The 18201-nt window shown below is 37.8% G+C and overlaps 1 long non-coding RNA gene across 1 annotated transcript; it reads right to left on the bottom strand.

Moving 5' to 3' along the window:
* Nucleotides 1–5611: 5611 nt before the first annotated feature.
* LOC136409130 (uncharacterized) lies at nt 5612–17238 on the bottom strand. The gene is made up of 4 exons (XR_010752154.1): nt 17053–17238; nt 5884–6100; nt 5760–5833; nt 5612–5700 (listed from the first exon to the last, which is right to left on the bottom strand). It is a non-coding gene; the product is annotated as an uncharacterized lncRNA (long non-coding RNA).
* Nucleotides 17239–18201: the final 963 nt, after the last annotated feature.

The following is an 18201-nucleotide window of genomic DNA, read 5'->3' on the forward strand; positions in this document are numbered from 1 at the left end:
CTGAAATGGTGCCGTAACCGAATGAACTAGGATAGCGAATGGAATACAGTTGTCTTTTCTGACCAATTTAGATTCTGTCTACACACGATGGTCGTCAAAGGTTTCGAAGAACAAAGGGAGAAAGGCGTAATCCGGATTTTTGTGTCAAACAACATGTGGTCGGAACCACGAGCGTTATGAATTAAGGAGCTATCTGTTATGGAAGCAGATCTCCTCTTATCTTCATTTAGGGCAGTACGAATGCACATCGATATGTATAGGAAATCCTAAGATCAGTTGTCATTCCGTATGTTCAAGACATCCTCAATTTCCTGTTCCAGCAAGATAATGCTCGGCCTCATATTGCCCATCCTTCTATGAAGTGTCTCGAAGAAACTAATGTTGCTGTTTTGTCTTTGCCACCTCGTTCCCCAGATTTATCCCCAATCGAACTTGTGTGAGACATGATAGGGAGAATACTTAATAATCTTCCCCGGTGATTAGAGACCCTGGATCAACTAAGACATGAAATTTTAGTGACATGGGACACCATGCTTCAAGAGGAAATCAATAACCTCATCCGAAGCATACCGGGATGAGTAGCTGAGTGTGGAAATTTATGAGGGAGGCCTACACGTTATTAACCCCACGGTGTGTAATACAACTGCAAAGAAGCCTAAACTTTAAAGAAATATTCCTTTAGTTAATAAGTATTTGCATACCAAAATTTATTTATAAAAATAGTATTTTTTTTGGTAAGTTTTTGATAAGTAGTATAATTTGTTTTCCTTGAGTCTCCACATTACTGATCTAATCAAAACATTTACGCTCACCCTCTCCTGAAATTGTAAAGATGAGGCAAAGGTATTTACTTTTGCAGCTCGCACTAAAAGTCTGTACTCCTTAGTAGTACTTTTTCGTTTACGATCATGGGTTTCAGGTGTAACCTGCTAATTTAGAGCATTTCTCATCATTTTAACTGAACATCTCAAAAGATTTTGTATTTCAGAATAAATTAACTCTCATTGCACATTTTTTAAATTAAATTACCCTCTTTTACCTTACAGTGCTTCTTTTTTCCCATGATCTTGTTGAAAATAAAAAATATTTTTCATAATTGTGTACATAATAAAAAATCAATAAGAACTTACTACAAAAAAAACTTGGACAAATCTTAACGAACATCAAAAACAGCTGGTATTTTGACCGCTTTACATTGGGTGCCACTACGGCATCACACTAAAATTATTTGATTTTTCCTGTTTTATTAAAATAATTTTTATATATAGATATTTGAAGTAAATGTTCATAAATTTAAACAGTGTACTTTTTTGCATTGATATAATTTTTAAATGCAAAATATACACCTTTTTCAACCTTATTGAGGTACTGCTATTATTTTGACCGCAACTATACGCTTTTAGTAAATACGAAATATCTGTTTTAACATCTTCAAATGTTATAATACAGTTTAAAACAAAAATTTTTTGTTGAAACTTGCAGTCCAATATACTTGGTAACGTTTCAATTTTAAGCTGTTTTAATCAACTTTAATGTGAAAAAAAGCTTTAAAATTTGACGAGGTTTAATGACGAAAGTCGTCTCTTCGAAATCCGAAATAAGTGACTTTATGTCGAGCTAGTTTTCCAACACCTTTAAGTGACTATAAGGCTAACTTTCCTTAGGAAATTAGAGGATTTTTGGTACTTTCAAGCGACTTTTACCAGACATTAATTTTAAACTTTGTCAGACAATCCAGTTTAAAGCAGCTTAGAAACTTGTTTCCAGTAGAGAACAAAGTGGTTTCTTCACCCCTGATGGTGCCAATTTTAACGTCTTTCAATAATTTCACAGGGGGTTGGGACTATTTGGGCGGCAGCGGCAAAATATTAGCTCAAAGGTAAATTTAGCCCATTGTGCTTCAGCTTGCTTTCTTTAACACCGGATTAAAGACACTTTTGACAATGAGATTTATTGTTCAGAAGGTGAGGTAGTAATCTCTTGCGGGTGCAGTGGCGTCACCGAGGACCCTTCACGCTCAAAAAGTGAGACATTTCATGCATAATTATTGAGCAAATTTCATTCTTTAGTAGAGCTGTTTCCGGTGATGATAAATAATAACGACTATTTAGTATTCTAGGAAGATTCCTTTAGGCAAATGCACAAAGAGTTGCAGTGAGGCAAATTCCGTAAAAATAAATAGCAGGTGTTCCAAATTAAATGTTTTAAGTGAAATATGCGATTAGTAAGCATTGTTTAAAGGTTCTTTGCTCACATGCCTCGCAGGTCTTGACAAAGCGAGGATGATCGGAAATCAATTGGGACGAGCATAGATAATATGATGGAAGATGGATGGTGTTCATAGCATGGTTTGGCACTAACACGTATGATAAGTATGTCTTTTATGATTTTGGATCTCCATTGGTCGAAAAGCCCAGGTATAAAAGACGTATTCGCACAAAAACCTGAAGATTAGCATATCCGAGCACTTCTCCTTAAAGTGATTACTCATCACCAGGCCAGGTGATGTCTTTCGGCATCTTAAAACAGCGTTTTTTCTTCTTCATTATGCAAATCACTAATTTACACGCTCGAACGGTTTTTGTATATTTATTGTCTGGCTCATAATGGAATGCTATTTTATATGGTGATTTATAGCAATAATATCTACTGTTCTAATCGCACAGATTCGCTGTTTTAGATAATATTAATTTGGATCAATATTTAGACAAGTCTGCCTTGTCATTATTCCAAAGCAGATGAGCGCAGGATTAAAGAGATTTCCTCTGATTCATTTTGACGAAAATACTCTTATTCAAGATAATATTGTGAGAGCGTTAAGCCGGGTTGTGAAAATTCGTTTAAGTCACTTCGGTTTAGTGTAAAATTCCCATATATTCAAGGCAGTTCAGAGGTCTGTAGCTTCCGAAATGAACATTTTTAGGAGGTAAGTTTTTGTTAGAGTTGGACCTCTATAGCTCCCTTAGAAGTTCTGGCAACGTGCCCTCAATTCGCTACGTTGATAGGAAGTTGTAAGTCCTCACTGAAACTCGAACTTCTTCCGGTCCAATGAGGTAGTTCGACCAAGAGTACTAATCAGTTTAAATGTCTGTAGCTTCGAAATAAAAATTACTAGGAGGGCCATTCTTGCTGGAGAAAATCATCTATGTCTACCCTTAAAACTCTGAAAATATGAGTTGAAGTCGCAATTTTACTTAGGAGTTAGGGGTAGTAATAATCGGGCATCACCGAGACGCAAAACGTCTATTCAAGGGTTCAAGCAAGTGTAAAATTCTGTAACTTCGGAAGGGAGACTCGTGAAGGTCCTTTTAAGATGCAAATAATAGTTTTTATCTAGACTGATAAAATGACTTCAATTAACTGCTTTATTTGGAAGATGTAGGAAGGGCTGATAGGGCCTCGCCGAGACTCAAAATGTTTACTCAAGGACTCAAGCAAGTTTAAAATTCTGCAACTTCGGAGGGAGGCGCTCGGGAAGGTCCTTTACACATTATCTTTTACAATAAAAATGCTGAAAATCTGAGCTCAATTTGCAACTTATTTAAAAGCTATAATTAGAGGTAACTGGGCATCAACAGGACTCAAAATGTCTATTCGAGGGTCTTATTCAAAAGAACTCAGCATTCCAGATTCAAAAAATTACCCTTGGTGTTACTGACATTCATAAGTGGCAAAAGATGCCTCTTAAAATAGATTTTTCGAGAAAACTGTAGATCTAGATTTTCTGGACCAATCATAGCAGATTTCAAAAAAGGTATTCAAGTGTACTTTTCACATTCTTATTCATCGTTTCGTTTCGCTCTTCTTTTCCTGGCAACTCCCCCATCTCCTTCATTAAAACTTTTCTGACTAAATTATCCAAGGATAAATTTCGACTTAAATTTAAAGCGAAAAATGAACTGTGACGACCTAATTTACACGCTTATTGCCTCGATAATAGCATTCAACACAAGTAACACCCCCATAAAATCCCAAGGGATTGAAAAAGTGCACATTGACACTTTCACACTTGAAAAATGGCTTCTGCTCACCTGGGGTGTTCCGTTTTCAAAAGAATATTGAACTAAACGGCTTTCCGATTCGAAAACGATAGCGGTGGCGTCTCTTTGATATCTCCAGACTACCCTCTCGAAGCTTAGGGAAAAAAAATAGAAATATTTACTATGGGGTGGCTTTGTTCGGATTTTTGACGGCTCTATTCAGCAACATACGAAGGTTCTTCATTCAGGGGTGTCAGTAAGTCTCTCCATTCAGGTGAGGACCTACCGCACGTGTTATGCGCAGGATCCCACTCAGGATCAGAGGAATTTACTCTCACGCGGAAGAGAATCGTTATAGATGAAATTGAGTTCGGCCCTGTGTTAGTTCAGCTGGAAATGTGGTAATCTTCAGGTACTACCGATTATTATTGGTAGCAGAAGAGGTTTTCGGTATTTTTACAGATTAACGAGGGTTCTAGGTGTTAAAGATAACAAATTAGTAGGTTAGAATGGTCGGCAGATGCATTTCATCCTGTTGTCCAACGTTCGGAATTGCGGAAAATTTACTATGTAGATATTTCTAAAGGAATTTGTAATTTCTCTCAATAAATAAAAGGAATTTACTCAAACACGAGTTCAGACAAGTCAAAGTGTAGCACTTTTTCTCGCAATGGAGCATTTGATCTCATCAGCTATTCAAGAAATATTATAAGGTTAAAGAACTGCAGCGACAGGTCAACAAAGGCTAGATTATTGCGATTTATTCTCCAACAATGCAAAGTTTCTCAAAACATCTGTAATATTGTTGGCGGAATCTGCCGCAAATGCGTAATTCACTTGGCGAGGCCAGTTCTTTGATGATTTACCGAAAGACGTCAGGTTTCACTCGTATTTATTTATTCAGTAAAATCAAAAGTTTATAAAACCAGACATTTTTGTAATAACAGTCTAGCAAAAACTCACAACCACTAATCAAACATAACAGTTCAGTAGATGTATTATAAGTGAATGAAAAATGATTCTCATCCGAGGGTAGTTCGCACACGAGTGAGCAAACGCGAGCGTCAAAGTCGCTCTATAAGATTTTACCCTCAAGTGACATGTGAGTGATCAAGGGTGTTGATAGTTATTGAGGTACACAAATTTATGAATTTTCAGGGGATCCTCAAGATCGTTTTGCCAAAGATTCCCAGAGATGAGTATACAATTTCAGGGATTTTTAGGGACATCATCAGAGTTCCAGTGCAAATTGAGTATTTATGAAATGTTATACGAGACTTTCCCTCCTGGGAAAGACATTTTCTAGTGAGTTAAATCGATGGTTTTGCAGGAATTTTAGTGCTCAAAATTATTTAAAGATTTCGAATTATAATTAGAGAGTTTGAGGGAGTTTCAGGTGTTCTCGCAGATACTCACGAGAATTTGATATTTTTGAGGTGTTACGTTATTTGAAGTTGATCTAAGGAATTTAATTCTCAGGGAGTTTTTGGAGCCTCCAAGGGATTGCTTTATGCCCGAACCATGGTCTTTCTGTGACGAGCGAGTTTGAAGGTGTGCTTCTCAATTTTTGAATATTACCTATGTGGATCCTTCCTATCGATTTCGGACGTCCAAGATTCTTTCGAGCTTCACGGGTGTCCCGGGGATTAGGAAAAATCCCTTATGAAGAATTTTTACTTTTCGCCTTCTCCCCATTGAATTTGCATTTTTGAAGAAAGGGCTCGACTGACAGGCCATAAATCCAGTTCTTATTATTTCTTGACCCTTTTTGCTACTTACAAACCAATGGTCATTTTCCCTGCCACTGACAGTAGATAACAACCAAATCCACTCCGCAACAATGGTGAAAATCCCTAACAAATAGAGGCGTTAGTCGGCAGATCAAGCACAAGAGATAAGTTACCTTGTATAATGCTCCTCACCTGGGGGTTGCAGCTTATGCTTCATCTCCCGATGGGACGTCGGGGGTTCAGCTGCAAAACAAACCGATTTATGTGTACAGGATACGACACGAATAAGAAACCATAATTGGACACAATGGCGGTGTATGGTGTTTAGAAATGGTCAATAGCTGAATGGGGCTTGTATCGAAGTACCGTTTCCGGATTTGGTTTTCTTAGCTGTAGAATTGAGAAAAAGAAGATAAACTTGTTAATGTCAAAATAGCCCCTTTTCTATGGGATTATTAGCACAATTAGAACAGGTAAACACTTCTTCATTTTTCAGGTTATTACAGCTTTGCGGACAACTTTCAACATGGAAAAGACATTTGCTCGGATTTTAATTTTTAGTGTTTTATCGAGGATGCCATAACAATAAAAGCTACGTCGTTCCGCCTTATCTTGAGTGGTCATCTAGGTCCGGAAATGCCGGCCCACAACCACATAATTCGTACCTTTTTTAGATGAATTATTTGCTTGACAATCATCCCGAATACATTGCTTCACTCTGCTAGATCCGCGAGTGATTCAGGCATATTTTCACCAGCGGTAATTTAGTTGATTCATGATTTTAATGACGAAATTGGCGCCAATTTTAAATCCTCTCTGTAAATATGGAATTTTCATCTCGCGAATTTAAACGTATAGGAGGAGTCCATAAAGAGCGAATACTTGAGGTTCGTATGGTGAGTAGTCAGATGTTCCCAAAAGAGGAAATTTTATAAGACTGATATTTTCTAGCAAAATTTCACTTCTTAAAAATGGGACTTCAACGACCTGAAAAAACATTCGTAGATTTCTAATTAGTTGCTTCAGATCAAGCACCCGCATTGAGAAAAGTATTTAAAAAATTTTATCCTCAACATGGTATTTTTATGATTATTTGCCTCTTTGACACATGTTTTAATAGTCTGCTTTAGCTGCCTGGTAGAACAAGCGGAAGGATCCTAATCACAACCCCTTAACGATTGAAACAGGAGGCGTCTATAACGCAGCATCCTGTACATGGTTGACTGAAACCGGACTCAGTAGCCAATTCAGCAGGGGTAAGAGAATAAATCCCACTCTAAATCCACAGATAAATCGAGAAAATGTTGAATGGATTAATCGATATATTTACTGCATGTGTTCACAAGTATGTTCAATCTGGATTAAGCATGTCCTGGATCTGGAAATTGCAGAAATAGGCAACGCAAGTAGGTCGACATTCCTCATGTTCTGTCCGACAAAAGCCTCAAGCCACTATTTTCTGTAAGGCATTACGATTCCGAATCTGGATTAACCAAAAAGGAAGCAGAGAATAATCCGATTTTTCCAAGACGGGGGATCAGATAACTCCCTGGAACAAGCGCAAAAATAAACTTCTCTTTTCTTCTGGAACGAGCGCAACTTCATTTCAACAGAAAGAGTTACCGCGATATACGCAAAATCGTGTATGCCCGAATCTTTACTGACCTTCGTACATTCCCACCGTTTGGAACGTTCAGAGATGTCCTCGGCTAGTCGTCTTTTGCAGCTCATTAAGAAAAGTTCATTTACAAGCGCATGCGAATGTTGACTGTATAAATCCAACTCGAAGCAGTAGAAAACATCTCGAACAGTTGTCCAAATTAATTCAACATCGTTATCCGAAAAGAGAACGAAATTCCTGGGCCCTCCGCCGATCCAATTATCCTTTTTGATGTTATCCGGCGCGCGTTGTGGCGCCCGAGTCGCGCCGCGTTCGAAATATCGCCGGACCGATCGGCCACCCTGTATAAGATTAACCGGTGTCACACACCGGTTAACGAGAGTGGCACTCACACGGTGCCCGGCCCACCCAGACGTCAAAATATTGCTCGGGTTCACATCGGGTCATCCCGCCGGTCAAAATTCCTAAACCCAATCCAAAAAGGTCTGTTCGTCTTCTAGTGCGCTCTAACGCGAACGTAATTAACTTAGAATTATCAGAATTCTTAAAAATCTGAAATTCCGAATTTCCCGTCCAGGCGCCTAAATATTCCTCATGTCAGCAGGCAGGTTAAAATTCCTAAGTCTAATTCAAAAATGTCTGCTCTCTTTCTGGAGCCCTATAACGTTAACGTAATTAACATGGTTTAGTCATTATGTTTTTCAATCTGAAATTCCAAATATTCCGCCCAGACGTCCAAATATCTCTCAGGTCATCAGGGCGCTTAAAACTCCTAGGCTTAATCCAAAAATGTCTGCTCGGTTTCTAGAGCACTATAACGTTAACGTAATTGACATCTTGAGTTTTTTGACTCTTCAGTTTTCAAAATTAACACCCAGACCCCAAAATATCCCTCAAGTTATTCCGTGGGTTAAAATTTCTAAATTTAATCCAAGAAAGTCTGCGCTCGATTTCTAGGGGTCTGTAGCGTTAATATAATTAACGTAGAATAATCTGTATTAATATACAAGGAATTTAAGAGCTATTTGGCAACAATGTCTGTAATGCCTATTTGTCAACATTTAAAATAAATGGTAAGTTCGGTACTATCAGTAGCGAGATTTTTTAAAAGTATTTATGAATTTAATAATACTCAGAGAGAATTCCTGTTCCATCCGGCACATTGTCTATAATGTTTATTTGATAAGTTTAAGGCAAATGGAAAGCGCGTCTCAGTGTTTTACAAATTTTGAAAAAATCTTGGAGTTTAATAATTTTTTGGTGTTGCACAATTCTCAATGAATGAGATGTCGAATGAAGAGCTCCGAATTGGTGGCAGTACCTCAGCTCCCACCATGGAAGCAATTTTACCTGAATACCCCAAACTCAGCATGTCCATTCTTCATATCAATATAAAACTACGTCATTCTCTCCGGTGGTCTCTCACAGTGTTAAGTCTGGCCTGGTCTTTTTTGGTCTCTTTCTCACCTGCGCTCGTAAAGAAACGCCGCATCCTCACCTCGTTATCTCCATGGCTGTGAGACGTCCCCTGGTGCAAGTGGTACTTGACAGCTTAATTTTATCATTTCGGCTCATAACGAGGTGTCACTGCCCATGGCGAGTGGTACCTGCTTATTTTTTAACATATAAACCACCAATAAAAGTTTAAGTGGCCGATTTTGCTTTTACTCAACTTGAGCGATTATTAGCATACAAACAGCACCTTTGGGTTCGGATAGTGACCAAAAGGACCTATCGCCATGACTAAATGATATGTCGCGTTCCTGTGCACGCGTGAAGCCTTTTATTAAATTTATAGGCCCCCTTATGAATATCGCGTATTCACAGTCACGTCTGCTAAACATCAATGGGTCTCAGATCTGTGCAGTGCGGAGGATGGCGAATTGCGGACAATATGTCAAATCTCGGTATGTGCAAAACAATTGAGTTTTGAATGTATCGTGGCTTTGATGGGGATTGATTTGTCAGAGCTGTCACTTTGAAACAAAATGGATTTTTTTACGGTGGTCACTTGGGAGGTCCTCGTGGGAGCTCGGAATTTTCAGAAGTTGAATTAAGAACAATCTGCGGGTTCTCCAAACATAGCTCCATGTGATTTTTTTCCTTCATAGCCTTTTCTCACAGTCTCTAGAAAATCGCAAGACTAAAAAAATTGAGTCTTAAGGTCTTTTGTAGATTTAAAGAAAATTTTGAGATTTTGAAATATACAAGATCCTTGAGAAGAGAGCAGTTTTTTTTACTTATTGCTCGTTTTTTGTACTTGCTACAAGTTTTTGTCGGTTTTTATTCAGCTTTTAAAGTTAAATTTCCAGCTTTTAATAATTTTGAAAGAATCTGACCTTAGCCACAGACAAAAAAGTGGGACAAAATTAAAATCACACCAGGACTTAGAATTAGTGAGAAGCTGAGTCTACAGACGAAAGTTAAAAGTTAAGATTAAGTTGAGCCCAATCGTGGTCTACAATTTGAAAGAAATGGGACTCAGAATTAACGAGAATTAGGAGGAAATTGAAGTCAAAAATACTTCATTACCTGTTGCCTGCATTTGAAGAATTTTTCAAATGTGTTTTTGCAATTTTAAGAGTTTTTGAAAAAAAAACAAATAACTAGATTTTTCAAATTTTCGATAATTGAGAAAATTTGGACATAATTTTAACATTTTTAAAGTTTTTACGTGTTTACAGGGGAAGATTTTTGTTAGCTGTTTTTCAAGAGACTGGCACCGCTCAGATGCATTTCTGACGTTTTGGTAGACTGCTCGCAATTTTTGAGGTCATAGCGGGAATATTTTTCGCTGTCCAAATTTCTCCAGCCCTGACCTGTATTCATATCCGATCTGGTGGGAATTCGGCGGATCAACATGCGAGATTTGGGGGCGCCTCATGGGCCTGGCCCCCCGCTTTCTCCCCTGGCATTCCAGTGTCAATAAAGTGTGAAATATGTCCCTTTTGTGCGGTAGTGTTTGGTGAATTTAACGCCGCGGTTCCGTTCAAGGTCCCCAGACGGAATGGGTTTCACGATAGTCGGCTACTTAACAGGTACCTTATTTTTTGATAGATTATAGGTAGTTATGCATAACAAGCTAACAAGGATATGGTTTTAAATTTCCGAAGCTGGCTGTGCATTTCGTCCAATGAACAATGACCTGTCGATGTCGCCTTTGGGTGGTATAATGAGGCGATTTTTCTTTTATGGACTCAGAGTTCGATAAGCTGCGAGAGACTCCATGTGGAACACCAGAAGGAGCAATTATGGCTGGAGATATTTTTCTCAAATGGAGAAATCAGGTGGCCTGATTAAACCCCAATCACAAAAACAAGAAGAATTCTGGGGTTTCTTTGTTATACCCCGAATTTTGTTTCCATCTTATTACCACTACTACTAGAACGTGATGAAAAATTCTTTGTAATTTAAGGATTTCTACTAATCGAAAATATATCGTGAGATAAAAATATATCAGAGAGATAAAAAAAATTCTGTTATTCCCAGGTACTCAACAATCGACAAATCTCTACTAAGGAGTTTTTGCAGGTCTTTAAATGCAAAAACCTCGAAGGAGTCCTAAAGATTTAGAGGAAGTTCAGGAGGAGAACTTCTGAAAACCTCTAGAAAATAGAAACAACTTCATTTGTAATTGTATTGTTGTAAATTGTATTGTTGTAAATTGTATTGTAATTGTATTGTAATTGTATTGTAATTGTATTGTAATTGTATTGTAATTGTATTGTAATTGTATTGTAATTGTATTGTAATTGTATTGTAATTGTATTGTAATTGTATTGTAATTGTATTGTAATTGTATTGTAATTGTATTGTAATTGTATTGTAATTGTATTGTAATTGTATTGTAATTGCATTGTAATTGTATTGTAATTGTATTGTAATTGTATTGTAATTGTATTGTAATTGTATTGTAATTGTATTGTAATTGTATTGTTGTAAATTGTATTGTAATTGTATTGTTGTAAATTGTATTGTAATTGTATTGTTGTAATTATCTTTCACTCTAGAATCTTTTGTAATTCACTTAAAAATGGAAAAGACATTTTTATAAAATTCTAAACCTTGCTCAGAAGCTTAATATTCAGCAAAAAGCTGTCAAAATCGTGAAAATGTCTAAAAATTTCCAGGAAATAGGAAAATTATCTTCAATAACTACCGGATCTGCGATACTCGAGGCATATCCTTAAGGAAGATAAGTTCTTGGAAATTTAAGAAAAATCGCAAAAATACAGAAAGGTAAAACAAGCACTTGAATTTATATTTACGCATTGCAATATAAAATTTTTTTTTATTACGCATGCATCATAACCGACGTTTTATGCAGGGTGTAGCGTGCATAAAAGATGTTTTATGCACGCATAACATCTTTAAACATTGTTTTTATGATACATGTATAGTTACCAGAGGCAATATTAGAGACATTTCAATTTCGGCGCAAGCAAAAGACTTTGATACATTCATATCGCTTAACGCCTAAAAGCGTCAATTAGTTGTAATATTGCTGTACTCGTAATAAAAAATATTCTATAATATATCACTCATATTTTAAAGGCCTTTTTTACACTTGTAAAAGAAGAATTTGCGATTTCTATTTTTTAAATACTTCATTTTTATGTCTCTCCGCACAGTAATTATGTATTCATGCCTCGTAAGAACACTTTAATATACATGGTGTCTCAAAAGTGAGTTCAGTGAGGATTATGGCAACTGTAAGAAATACAAGGCGACTCAAATTAGGAAAAAGATGCGCATTTTTGTGCGCGCTCAGAATATGTTTTAAAATTAAAAATATGTACAGGGATTGTAAAAATTTAAGTAAAAAACTGAAAACATGATTTTCGAAAATCATAAATTATGAGCAAACCGTTTGAGTAAATTCTACGAAATTTGGCAGGTTTCCATAATCTTCATCGAACTCGCTTTATTTGGGACACCCCGTATAATTTATAAGATTTTTTAGGATTAAGATTCTAAGACATAATTGAACTTAATGTTCAATTCACAAAAATACAATTTTTACCGAGCAACGACAACTTTTTTATATGATACTTAAAAAACGTTTTCAGAAAACAGAGGGATTTTTTATACTTTTGCAGACCTTTTGAATCACCTGTAAGAAATTACCTATCAACCTTAATCAACTTTTTGTGGTCGTCCGTCGAAGGCTATAAGACGATCTTTCAAGCTATGAAAGACACATGGCGATTAAAGCCTTCGCAAAAATTTTATGCTTGTTTAAATTTAGATACCCGTTTTCAATATCTCCAAATTTTTCCTCGTATATATATATGAGTTTTAAGGATCTTGATGATTTACGTGAGAATACTGCTCAAAGGTCCGAATTCTACCTGATCAGCAAATGCAGATTTGTAGATCCCGCTGGCACAAAAAGATCTACAGGGAGCATGAAGAGCACAGCGTGTAACCGCCTTGTCATGAGCCAAAAATCCAATACAATATCAACAAGAACAAATATTGAAGGGTTTCGTTGAAGATTCATAATGGTCATAACCAATCGGTGATGTTTATATTACCTGCCAATATCGTCTTAAAATGTCTCAAAAACTATGCTTAATCTGTTTTGATTTTGGACCCTCCACATTTCGGTTAATATAGTTTCCACAGTAGTTGTAAATATGTCAATTGTGGAATGTAAGAATATACCTGGGTGTCCGGATATCTGTGACAAAATGGAAAATTCAATGGGAGAATGTTTTTTAACTGAATTTCACACGATTTTGCTGCATCAGAAGGCACTTTCGAGGAGCACATTAAGGGCACAACTCGATTACTGAAACCGCATGAGGGAATACTTGAGAGGAGCATTTTTTCCTCTCCCCTGTATACTAATATCTCCAGCACCTTGAAGTATAATGAAGAACCGAAATTTTACGAGGTGTTTTCATACAAATTGACTTTCGAAAGTTGACTTTATTGCCTCCACAGTCACTTTTTGAAAAGCCAGTTTATAACCGTGCCAAACGGGATTGTCGAGGTGTTTGTACTTTTATTGAGGGTGTAAAATCCACTTCCAAGGGCAACATTATACGGTGGGTGGGCCTATTGAATTGGGCTTTATTGTTCGTCTTTAGAGGTCTCTCTATACCAGCTCCAGTAGCACTGATTGATAACTACAAAAAAGTCGAAGACCAGCCCTAAAGCTGCCCGAAGAGATTTGGTTTTGTTTTGTGCTTTGTGCTGGCATGAAAAGCGTAGTTTTTGGACTTCTAGCTTATTGTGCTTGTTGATGCGATTTAAGACATTGGAGAGGGACATAAGTATGTTAGGGAATCGAGGAACCGTGGTGCTTACAATAGAAATGCGGTGAATTGAAGAAAATCAGAGACTAAAGGCAAATTCATCATCCCAATTAACAAGAAGCTCTGGGAAAGAAAAAATAATCTTATCAGTGTTTCTCGATCGAGACTCTCAAGGCTCCAAATGGGTTGTCATAAAGGGTCCTGTAGTACGGCCCAGTAAATGGGTTCTGAACAAGTGGAATTCGAACTGCCTTCTTTGGTCTGTAGTCTTCAGTGGTCTGTAGTTTTCAGTAGACTGTAGTTTTCAGTAGATTGTAGTTTTCAGTGGTCTGTAGTTTTCAGTGTCCTGTAGCTTTCAGTGATCTGTAGTTTTCAGTGGTCTGAGCAACCTTTATATCAGGCTGACGAAAAAAAAAATAGACCAGCTTCTGGCTAGCGGAAAAATCCGACAATCAACGTCAAGCACTACCTGCATTCTTCCGATTGTGGTAAGTTAGAGCAATATGAACTAAACAAAACTACCGGGAATACTATAAGATACTTCTGTTTTCGATTTTTGGCCCTCTGCACAGTCTCGCGACCGCTTCCTGATGAAATGCCTTTTTCAAATTGGGAAAAGCGAGTTATTCAAGAAGTTGATTATGCTTTGCGTCGAAATGTGAATTTTCTTATATGCCATCCCGTTTTTTGTGTCACACACAAACCAAAGAATCCGTGCAAATTCGTACATTTCGTATTTCCTATTTCCATGGAAATCATTTTGATAAAATTACCAGGATGTTGATATAGTCCCCCCTAAACCAATTGTCACACATGGGGACAGGAAAAATTTTCAGTAGCTTGTAAGCTATCGTGGATCCTCAGCAAAGCTGACCATTTTTTTTTAGTAGGGGAATGAGGGCAAAATTGAACACCAAGGCCAAACCGGATACTGTTTTCTCTATACAGGGTGTTCCAAAAAGTTTGTACCAAATTTAAGGAAGTTGTAGGAAATATTGCGGGGAACAATTTTTTACATCGAGGCTCCTAGTCAAAAATGAGCCGTTTTGGCTCCAGAGGCATGTTAGCAATTTAATCAACCAATTGACTTTTACAGGAAGCCTGATCAGCATTTGTCGATCGATCATCGATGTTAAAGGTTGCAGCCATATGGTATGATCCAATTTCGTCGGTCACATTCTTTATCTTATTCGTAAGATTCCTTGTACGAAATGCGGCGTTGGGTCTGAATTCTCGGGCATAAAAATGTCGGTGGCGCATGTCGCTCAATGAAGTCTGAGTTCCCAAAAAATCTCTTTATTTTCTATTCAATTAGAAGGTTTTCACAAAGTTCATAACGGTTAAAAAAATCCTTTTATGCTTTCTTTTCCCGTAATTCTTCCGAGTGCTGTTCAATCGAGTCAAGCTGGACGTCGACCCAAATGTCAAAATCTTATTTAGGAAGATGGCAGGAGACCAGCTTAATGATACTCTTACGGCCGGGCTTCCTAATATCGCCGTTATCGACCACAAACTGTGCAAAAACTCATAAATCAATGGCCGAAATCCTTGACTGCATCCTTAAATATTCTGCAATGTTTTAAGCCTCAAAGAGGCCGCCAATTTTAAATTGGCATTCTATCGGCCACTATTGAAAAGCAAAGCTATTGTGATTGCCAACGTGATAGTGTTGCCAAATTTTCAAAAGATAATTGGATTTGCAAGTATTCGTATACAATGTAATACTGCAAGTCGAGTTTGAGCGTTATGAATCAGTCTCATTTTCAGGATTGGAACTCTTCTGGGCACTTCTAACCTGAGTCTTCGTGCCCGGTATTGAGAGCCCCAATGTGACGTCAGTGAAACGTGGAATCGTCATACACAGATCGGAATCTCTCATTTTAAGGATTCTCATGCATTCACATGCATTCACATGCTTCTCCATGCCCCCTTCTACAGTGGCAATCACGGCGACTGGATGAGTTGCAAGAAAGCAGTAAAAATCAACAATATTAACAAATATTTTGAAAAAACGACAATTTTTTCTTATTCTTATAGATGGGAACGTTCTGAATCCATATTTTTTCCCACACGTCCGACCTGGGCACTTAGCTCGGACCGCGTGTTTCATTTTGTTGACTAAATCTCCGAGAGTTTTTGAGATATTCACCTCAAACTTCGTACAACACAACCAGAACATGCCAAACTTTTTAAAGCTTACATTGTTTGAGCTGCTAATGGTGAGGATCTGCCAGGTGTTGTATCATCCGAAGTTGTGCCCCAGTTACCACCCCAACTTTTTTGGGAGGCGCCATTGATAATTTTTTTTCAAAAATATGAATTTCTTGCTCAATTTAGAATCTTTTTTGATTCTTATATGCGTTCCCTATTTGTCACCATTCCTCAGGTAGTTGCAGAAGTATCTAGGAAATCACATGACTTTTCCATACGAACATATGTTGTTTTCTGTGATCTGTTACTCCCAGAATTATCATCGGGGATCCAACAAGCATTTTCATGTCCAGTACTTAACTCGTCCACATGTTCTTGTGACCAAACAGTTGGCAACATCGCTTTTTTACAACATCTAATAAATCTCCCAAAAAAAAAACAAGGTGGTGTATTGCCCCCTGTTAACTGTAAATCATTCGTTTAAGGGTATTTTTATTTGATATCTCGAACGGACCATAAATAAAGCCGTTTTGATTTTTATGAGGTTATGATTTTGCGGCTCGCCAACAAGATCAAAAAAGTGGCTTTTGATTTGTTTACGGTGGTTTTATGGGCGGGAGTGAGCCGAATGGAAATTTGATTAGTACCTTTTTAATTTTTGGTGAGTTGTTTAACTTGTATAATGTCCCGGCAGTTATTTATGACATCCTGCTGTTATCATTGTCCGTGTGATGCCACCATGACTCCACGAGATGATGGTCGGGTTTATTGGGAATAAAATTGTAATTATCATTGCCAATAGGGTCGCGGATGGTTTATGGATTTAGTTTTATTGAGAGAGGAAGGGAAGGTCGAGTAAAAGTTTGAAATTAATGACCAAATCGCTAGTTAAGAACGCATACGATGTTTACCCTGAAACTGGTGTTCGTGTGAGCGCCCGAGGACTACGTGGGAATACGACTTACTGGGACCGACAGAAAAAATTATTCTCCCGCTGAAATTAAATTTCAACAGAAGACTGAATTGAAATTCGATGGAAAATTAAAAAATTTTGTCCGAGATAATAAATTTTTGTGCTTTGGTTTGATTCCAGTCAAACTTCGAGACCTAAGAAGAGCTGTTGATGGACACATAGATACACAACCTGCAGGCATTATAATGGGAAAATAAAGCTTTGGAGCCCTTTAAATAGAAATTTTCGCTGTTGTGGTGTTAAAAATCTCATTCGTAGGCTCTCAGGCCCCATTAGCATAGCCATTCAATAAAATATGGACCAGAATGATGTACCAAATTCATAAGATCCTTACCTCGGCGCTAACATATTCCGTCCCAAAATTCCACACTGGGTTCCTTTTCTTTTTCTCGTGTAGACCTTTGTCTACACGCCTCCGAAATGCGAACCGCACCGTGGTCTTTCAGCCTTGTTAAACATATATCCGAAACCGCGGCGATTTGGTACCCTCTCGAAAAAAAAACCAACTCGGTACCACCTTCTGCTCTTTTACCTGTGCCGGTGGTTCTCGCCACAAATCGCTTTATCGCTGTTGGACATCGTGGCAACCAGGGCACCACAGTGGCGTACCTGATTCCTCCTTACTCCTCAGATACCTCTTCTGTCCTCAATTTGAGGATAGTTCACTCCCCAAAATTTTCTTCCTCAATATTCTTTCGTTTTGTTTTGAAGATTTCGATGTGGGGTTGATCTAGTGGGGCGTTTTGAGGAGATTGGGGTGCGCCACTGCCACATTTGGCCCGGGACCATTCAGCATGAGTGTGATACGCCCTGGCGTTCATCTCGGCTCTTTTTTAACGACCGGTCGGTTATTTGCATTTAACATTTGTTAGTTTTAGGCTAATCGCGACCGAACATCAGTGGGTATTTTTTGAACGGGCATTTTTGTGTTTTACAACACGTCGATATTTCTTTTGAGGGCGAGGCGCCGCTCGGCCATTTCTTCAATATTGTCTACAGATCTCGCGGTCTCTTTAATCTACCCATCGTGAGAAATGCGGGATTTTTTGAGTGACGAAGCACTTCTTCACCAATAAAGGACGAGGTGGCAGGATCAAGTCTGCAGGTTACAATAATCATTCTACTAATAGATTCAATGTTTTATCTTATGGCTTCGAGTGCAGAAGAAAAAACTGAAGACTTAATTGAATATAGATAACTCAAATCGCCTGAAGCTGTAGATAACGCCTAAAAAAGAGAGGAGCCAAAAGTGCTTTTAATTTCCCCATCTGCGCCAAATTAAGGTTCTAAGCATCATCGTTATCATAATCATTACTATCATTGTCATCCTTTATTTCCAACAAAATCTACAGAGCATTGGATGAGAAAACGTGAAAAAGAGTCGGAGGACATTTGCTTCAAAAGCAGTTCCAAAATTTACTCCCTCAACATCATGTGCGAGTAACCATCCACAGTGGTCCGGATTGAGCGCAGATTCCTCCTC

This window comes from Euwallacea similis, chromosome 5 (assembly GCF_039881205.1).
Source record: "Euwallacea similis isolate ESF13 chromosome 5, ESF131.1, whole genome shotgun sequence".
NCBI classification, from domain to species: domain Eukaryota; kingdom Metazoa; phylum Arthropoda; class Insecta; order Coleoptera; family Curculionidae; genus Euwallacea; species Euwallacea similis.